The following is an 8037-nucleotide window of genomic DNA, read 5'->3' on the forward strand; positions in this document are numbered from 1 at the left end:
TCCCAATTAAAACAAATATATATAGAAACGTCCCATCTAAGGCATCCAGGAAAAGGATACCTTGATTCAAGAAGACTGATGAAGTTCAGGGTTTCTCTCTCAAAGGGAAAGGCACATGGTGAACATGGTCAGGGTTTCTCTCTCAGCTGGAAGGGCACATGGCAAACATGGCATCATCTACTAGCTTCCTCTCCAGCTCCAGGGAGGTATTTTCCTTCTTCATCACCAAAAGTCGCTGGCTGGTGGACTTTCTTCTTTGTGGTGCTGCGGCATTCTCTGATGTGGCTTTCTTGTGACTCTGTCGTTCTTCTTTCTCTGAATCTCCCACTTTCTCCCTAATGTTTCCTCTATTATAGGATTCCAGTAAACTAATCAAGACCCACCCGGAATGCGCAGAGACATGTCTCTGTCTAATCCATCTTAACAACCACTCTTGATTGAGTCACATCCCAGGAAGATGATCTAATTAAAGTTTCAAATATATAGTACTGAGTAGGGATTAGAAGAAATGGCTGCCTTTATAAAATGGGATTAGGATTAAAACATGGCTTTTCTAGGCACATAAACCTTTTCAAACTGGCACAAGGATCTTTTACAGAGCAAAGTTTTTTAATTTTGATGAAATCCAATTCATCAGTTTTCCTTCCCTATGAATTGTGCTCTTGATGTTAAGTCTAATAACTTGTCTGGTTCTAGATCTTGAAGATTTTCTCTTATGTTTTTCTCAATATTTTATAGTTTTTCATTTACACAAATCTGTGGTTCATTTTGAATTAATTTTTGCATGAGTGTAATACTTATGTGGAAGTTCTTTGTGTGTGTGTGTGTGTGTGTGTGTGTGTGTGTATGGCTGTCCAGTTTCTCTAGTACCATTTGTTGAAAAGGCTATATTTCCTCCATTGAAATACTTTTGCACTTTTGTTAAAAGTCAATTGGGTTACCTTTGTGAACCTTGTTATAGTTTCTCTTCTGCTCTATTGATTGAAGTGTCTATCCCTCACCAGTACCATACATTCTTGATAATGGTAGCTATAGAATAAGACTTGAAATTAGGTAGTTGGATTCCTTCTTTTTTATTCTTTTGCAAAATTGGTTAAGCAAATCTATTTCCTTTGCCTTTCCACATAAATTTTACACTAAACTTGTCTATCTACAAAAAATCTTGCTGAGGTATTGATAAGAGTTGAATTAAGCATGTATATCAGTTTGGGGAGGACTGACATATATATATCATGTTGAATTTTCAATCCATGAAAATAGTAATTCTCTCCATTTATTTAGATCTTCTTTGGATTTCTTTCATCAGTGCTTTGCAGTTCCCTCTGTTCCTATTTTTCTGACTGTTTTATAATGAACTGGTATTGAAATGAGTTTTCTGTATTTATTGATATGATCATGAGTTTTTCTTTTTGCCTTTTAATATGGTGGATTGCATTGGTTGATTTTTGTATACTTAATCACTCTTGCATCAATTCTTTTTATATATTTCTGGATCCTATTTGCTAATACATTGTTAAGATTTTCTGTCTGTTTTCATGAGGGATATTAGTGTGCAGCTTTCTTTGTATGTACTATCTTTGGTTTTGTTTTAGGGTAATACTGGTTTCATAAAGTGAATGGAAAGATGTACCCTCTTCTACATTCTGGAAAAGATTGTGTGGAATTGTTTTTGGAATGTTTGGTAGAATTCTCCTGTGAAGTTATCTCATTCTGGAGATTTATTTTGGGGTAGTTTTTAAGTTAAAATGTTAATTTCTTTAAAGTTATAGAAATTATTTCATATTGGATAAGCTATGGTAGTTTGGGTTTTTAGACACTGGTCCATTTCATGTAAGTTGTCAAATTTATGTGTGTAGAGTAAGTTTCAGCATTACTTTATTATTATTGTTTTTTTTTTGATGTCTGCATGATCTGTAATGATGTCCCTTGTTTCATTTCTGATATTAGTAATTTGTGTCTTCTCTCTTCTTTTTCTTTGTCAGACTTGATGAAGACCTGTCAGTTTTATTGATCTTCTCAAAGAACTAGTTTATTGTTTCACTGATTTTTTTTTTTAACATGGGCAGGCACCGGGAAATGAAGCTGGGTGTCTGCATGGCAGGCGAGAATTCTGCCACTAGCCACCATCACATCACCCTCACTGCTTTTTTTGCATTGCTTTCTGCCCTAAATTTTCATGACTGTTATCATTATTATTTCATTTTTTTCTGTCTGCTTCAGGATTTATTTGTTCTTCCTTTTCTAGGTTTTATGAGGTGAGAACTTAGATTACTGATATAAGATATCTCTTCTTTTCTAATGTGCACTTTAGGGTGCTAGAAATTTCCCTCACAGCATTGCTTTCACTATTATTTTTAAATTTTTGTAAGTTCAATATATTTGGATATGCTTTGAGATTTCCTCTTTCACCTGTGGATTATTCAGAGGTGTGCTGTTTAATTTCTGAGTGTTTGGGAGGTTTCCTGTTATCATTCTATTGTTGATTTCTTATTTGATTCAATTTGTGGTCAGAGAACACACTCTGTATGATTTCAAGTCTTTAAAATTTGTTAGAGGTTTGTTTTATGACCTAGGATATGATTACCTTGGTATATGCTTTGTTGGCCCTTAAAAAGAACATACATTTTCCTGTTGTTGAGTGGTGTGACCTATAAATATCTATTAGATCCTGTTTGTTGATGGTATTAGTAAGTTCTTTTGTATCTTTGCTGATTTTCTGTCTAGTTGCTCAATTGATTGTTGAAAGAGGTCTGTTGAAGTCTCCAGCTGTAACTGAGAATTTGTCTTTTTCTTCTTTGAGTTCCATCAGTTTTGTTTCACATAGTTAGTAGCTGTGTTGATTGGTGCATCCACACTTAGATTGCATTGCCTTCTTTGTGGCTGGATCTTTTTATTTTTATATAATATCCTTCTCTATCTCTGGTAAATGTTTTTGCTCTGATGTCTACTTCATATGATATTAATACAGTCACTCCTAATTTCCATTGATTAATATTGGCATAAGATATCTTTTTTTCTATCCTTTTACTTTAAACCTGCTTATACCATTATATTTGAAGTGAGTTTCTTGTAGACTGCATATATTAGAGTAACTAAAAAATACTATTCTACTAATCTTTTACTTAGTGTATTTACACCATTTGCATTTAATTATTTGTATGTTAGGGTTTAGTCTGCAGTTTTTGTTTTCTATTTGTTCTCTGGTTTTTGTTTCTCAGTTTCTTATTCCTTCCCTCTGGTGGATTATTTGAAGATTTTTAGATTTTCATTTGATTTATCTACAGTATTTTGGAGTTTGTCTCTCTGTATAGACTTTTTTTTTTTTAATACATGGGCAGGCACCGGAATCGAACCCGGGTCCTTGGGCATTGCAGGCAAGCACTCTTACCTGCTGAGTCACCATGGCCCGCCCTGTATAGACTTTTTAAAAGTATTTTATCTAGGTATTGCTCTATCTTTCTATCTATCTATCTAATCTATCATCTTATTGCAGTATACTTTTGTCATCATTTTACCAGTTTGAGTAAAGTGTAGAAATTCTACCTTCCTTTGCATACTTTTATCCTCCCCTGTTTATAATGTATTTGTCTTAAGTATTTCTGTTACACATATTAGGACCACATCAGATAGTGTTATGATTTTTGCTTCAGTCATAAAACATAATTTAGAAAGCTGAAGAGAAGGAAAGACTATTGTATTTACCCATATTTTTGCTTATAGTATTCTTTCTTCATGATGTCCCAAGTTTCCTTCTTTTATCATTTCCTTCCTATTTATAGAAATTCCTTTAACCATTCTTTTAGGTCATGTCTGCTGGTGACAAATTCTCTTAGTTCTCCCTCATATGAGAATGTCTAGATTTCCTCTTCATTCCTGAAGAATGTTTTCTTTGGGTATAGGGGTCTGGGTTGACAGTTCTTTTCTTTCAGCACCTGAAAAAACTGTGTCATTTCTAGCCTTCACAGTATCAGTTGAGAAATCCATTGTCATTTGAATTGGTTTTTCACTTAATCAATAAGGCATCATTTTTTTCTGGCCATGTTTGAGAGTTTTCAGAAGTTTAATTATAATATAACTTGACATGAATGTCTTTGGTTTATATTTTTGGGGGTCTTCTCAGCATCTTGAATCTGTGAGATTATGTCTCTTGCCAACTTTAGAAAGTTTCAGCCATTATTTCTTTGGGTACTTTTTTTGCCCTGTCCTCTTTCTCCTTTCCTTCTAGAATCCTAATGACACCAATGTTAAATGTTTTGTAATAGTCCTATAGGTGCCTGAGACTCTGTTCTTTTTTTTTTTTTTGCGCTTTAGACCAATTTATTTATGTGCATTTAAAATATCCAACAAAGGACAATGAAGTTTACAGCTGGGACAGGTATATATAACTAGAGGTAGTTGTAGTCCATCATATACACTGAATAACAGCTTTGCTGTTGAAATTTCTTAAAACTTAACAAACTAAAAGAAAAGGCTGAATGATACAAAAGGAAGAGAATTTTGGTGTTGTCTGTTCTAATTGTCTTTTAAAAAAAAGCAAAAACATCCTGTTTCCCCCAAACCAGTAAATAAGCAAGAGCAACATGCAGCAGTGTGAGTATTAAGGCATTTCTCAAGTCTTCCCAAATGAGTATAAGGTGGGGAAAGGATGGGGAAGAAAATTGATAGAAAAAAATATTACTATAGAGACCATAAGGAACAATAAATTTAGATAATTTAAAATAAAAAAGGCAAGAGGCAGCATTTCAGCAGCAAAATGCTCAATAAAAAGTATATTGTAGAGGGTAATACATGAAAGCTGGGGCAAGAAGAGAACAGGAAAATGGATCAGCAGTATGGGGGAAGGCCTCAAAGGAAATACAGTATCATTGTTCTGGGAGGAATAATGCATTTTGAGCCTGGAACTGACTGGAATAGCTTTGGTTCTCTTGTATTTACATCTTTGAAGACCATGATTGTATTAGCTAGAGTTCTCTAGAGAAACAGAATCAGCAGGAGATACCTGTAAATACAAAATTTATAAAAGTGCCTCATGTAACTGTGGGGATGTAGAGTCCAAGGTCTGTAGGGCAGGCCATGAGCTGGGAGCTCCAATGAAGGTCCTCAATGAACTCTCAGGAGGGGCTGGCTGGCTGAAGAAGGAAGAGTGATTGTCTCTTCTGAGTCCTCCTTAAAAGCCTTCCATTGATTAGATTAAGCATCACTTACTACAGAAAACACTCCCCTTGGCTGATTACAAATGCAGCAGCTGTGGATGCCACCAACGTGGTCATGATTGAAGTCCATGAAATGTTCTCATAGCAACAGATAGGTCAGTGCTTGCCTGACCAGACAACTGGGTACCCCATGTGGCCAAGTTGACACATGAACCTGACCATGACAATAATTGAGGCAATATTTCCACAATGATAGCAGTAGTTAGGAGCAGACCATACTGTTACACCAGCTTTTCATCAAACATAAATTTGTAGATTTCATGCACCAGTTGGTGTGCTCTGCAGATGAGTTCAAGTTGTTGATATGAAAAAACTCATTTGTGACCTTTGCTCCAAAAAATCAACCTGCTTCTCGGGGACTCAGCCCAAGTATCCACATCTTCAGGATCCGACCAAACCAGGTCACAAAATGCTCCTTTATGAGGAATTTCCTGATTCCATTCAACAGTTTGAATTTGATCTAGTGTTTTGATATCAGGAGTTAAATCACCATGAACACAAAAAAATCTGCTCATCTAGTAAAGCTGCTACTGTGAGCATGTAAAAAACCTTGGTACAATATCTCCAGGCATTAGCATTTTCATATTTGGCTTGGAACTCATTATAAAATCCATATACCTGTGTTATCTGTCTACTCTCATGATTTCTGCACCAGGGTGTAATATTATCAGGACACTTAGCCTTTAGTGCAAGAAGGTAAGTGAAAGTCCAAACTATAGTAACCTCCATCTTCAAAGTCACCCATAAATGTGTAGTTTGTGTCAGGAACCTGATCTGCAGTTCTGAATAGTTCATAAATGTCATAAAACTGTCCATGTACATCTCTATACACTGCTACTGGTTTTGATACTGGCTAAACATTTGAGTCTTCTAAGAGGAGGTCACACACACAGCCATATAACTGCTTTAGGTCATTCTCTGGCAGATACTTGCATATCCATGCTATCTCCACATACCTGTCCAAGTCTAATGGTGTCATTCTAGAAGTACAAGCCACAGTGGCGGTGGATGTTGTAGTGGTCGCAGCTATGGAGGCCGAAACCCTGTGTTCATTTTATTTTATTTTATTTTTGTTGTTCAAATTGAGTAATTTCTATTGTTCTATCTCCCAGCTCACTGACTCTTTCCTTTGTCCCCTCCATATCACTGCTGAGCCTATTCACTGGGCTTTTAATTTCACTTAGTATTTTACCAGTTCAAATTTTTCCATTTGGTTCTTCTTTATATTTTCTATTTGTTTGCAGAGCCTTTTAATTTATTTGTGAAGCCTTTCTGTTTTTTTAAGCATGTTCATAATTGCTGATTGAAGCATTTTTATTATTGATGCTTTGAAACCTTTGTCAGAAAATTCTAACATCTCTGTTTTCTTGGTGCTGTATCTACTGATTGTTTTTTATCATTGTTTGAGATTTTCCTGGTTCTCAGTATGATGAATAATTTTATTAAATCCTGGGCATTTTTGTACTTCCTTATAAGACTCTGGATCTTATTTAAACTTTCCTTTATGGCTTATGATATTGAGCGTCTTTTCATGTGAGTATTGACCATTTTTATGTCTTCTTTGGAGAAAATATCTTCTATTCAAGATATTAAATCTTCTGTTCAAGTCATTTGCCCATTTTAAAAATGGAATCATTTGTCTTTTTATTTCTGGCATATATGTGGTTTCCTAATTTTTTCTCCTATTTCTGTTGGTTGTCTTTTTCACTTTCTTGAAAATGTCCTTAGATGCACAAAAGTTTTTAATTTTGATGTAGTCCAATTTATCTATTTTTTTCTTTTGTTGCTCATGCTTTGGGTATAAAGTCTAAGAATTCATTGCCCAATACAGGACCCCAAAGATATTTCCCTCGGTTTTCTTCTGAGAGTTTTATAATTTTAGGTTAGTTTTATAAAATTAGTTTTATAATTTAAGGTTTTAAAATTTAGGTTTATAATTTTATAATTTTATAATATTTAGGTTGTTGATCTATTTTGAGTTAATTTTTGTATATGGTGTGAGGTAGGAGTCCGCTTTCATCCTTGGATACTCAGTTTTCCTAGTATCATTTGTTACAAGACTTGTCTTTCTCTATTGAGTGGACTTGGATCCCATGTCAAAGATTAATTGGTCATAGATGTGTGGCATACTTTCATGTTTAATGGCTGCATTTTATTCACTGTGTGAATGTACATAATTTATTTAATAATCTCCTACTTTGGGACTTTTATGTTGCTTCACACCTCACAACTAAGTCTTTACATGGATTCCCAACTGGTTCCTTAGGATAAATTCCAAGGAGTTCCTTAGGATAAATTCCAAGAAGTAAAATATTGATACATCTTCAAAATTGCCTTCCTGAAATATCCTAATTCACACTTCCATTGGAAGCATAACAGGGCATACATTTTCCCCAGCCCTAAAGTCTTAGAGTCTTAAAGTCACTTGTCATCCTGGTGGTAGTATTTTGCCAGATAGTTTCTTTCAATACCTGTAAGGACTTGTTGAGCAATGTAATTCTCAACATAATATTTGTCACTAGCCACAAGCCTTGTGCTTTTATTGTGCACTGCAGATCTTTGTAATTTGACTGTTAACTAAATTATTTGATGTACTCCTTGAATTATAATAAAAGATGATTAATGCCAAAAAATAAGAAATTTCTTCAGAAAGCAATCTTCTAGTCCCTGAAGGCATTTTAATGTTTGTCTTTAATTTCTTTATACATGCTAATCATGGTTATTCTATATGCTGTACTTGGAAATCAAATATCTGAAATTTTACAGATCTGCTTTTGCCTATTGTTTTTTTCTGCTTGCTCATGGTGCTATATTTTCTTGTGTG

General features: G+C 34.6%; 1 pseudogene; it reads right to left on the reverse strand.

Moving 5' to 3' along the window:
• Window positions 1-4845: 4845 nt before the first annotated feature.
• Window positions 4846-6192, reverse strand: LOC143682538 (serine/threonine-protein phosphatase 6 catalytic subunit-like; annotated as a pseudogene).
• Window positions 6193-8037: the final 1845 nt, after the last annotated feature.

The sequence above is a fragment of the Tamandua tetradactyla genome, chromosome 5 (assembly GCF_023851605.1).
Source record: "Tamandua tetradactyla isolate mTamTet1 chromosome 5, mTamTet1.pri, whole genome shotgun sequence".
Taxonomy (NCBI): domain Eukaryota; kingdom Metazoa; phylum Chordata; class Mammalia; order Pilosa; family Myrmecophagidae; genus Tamandua; species Tamandua tetradactyla.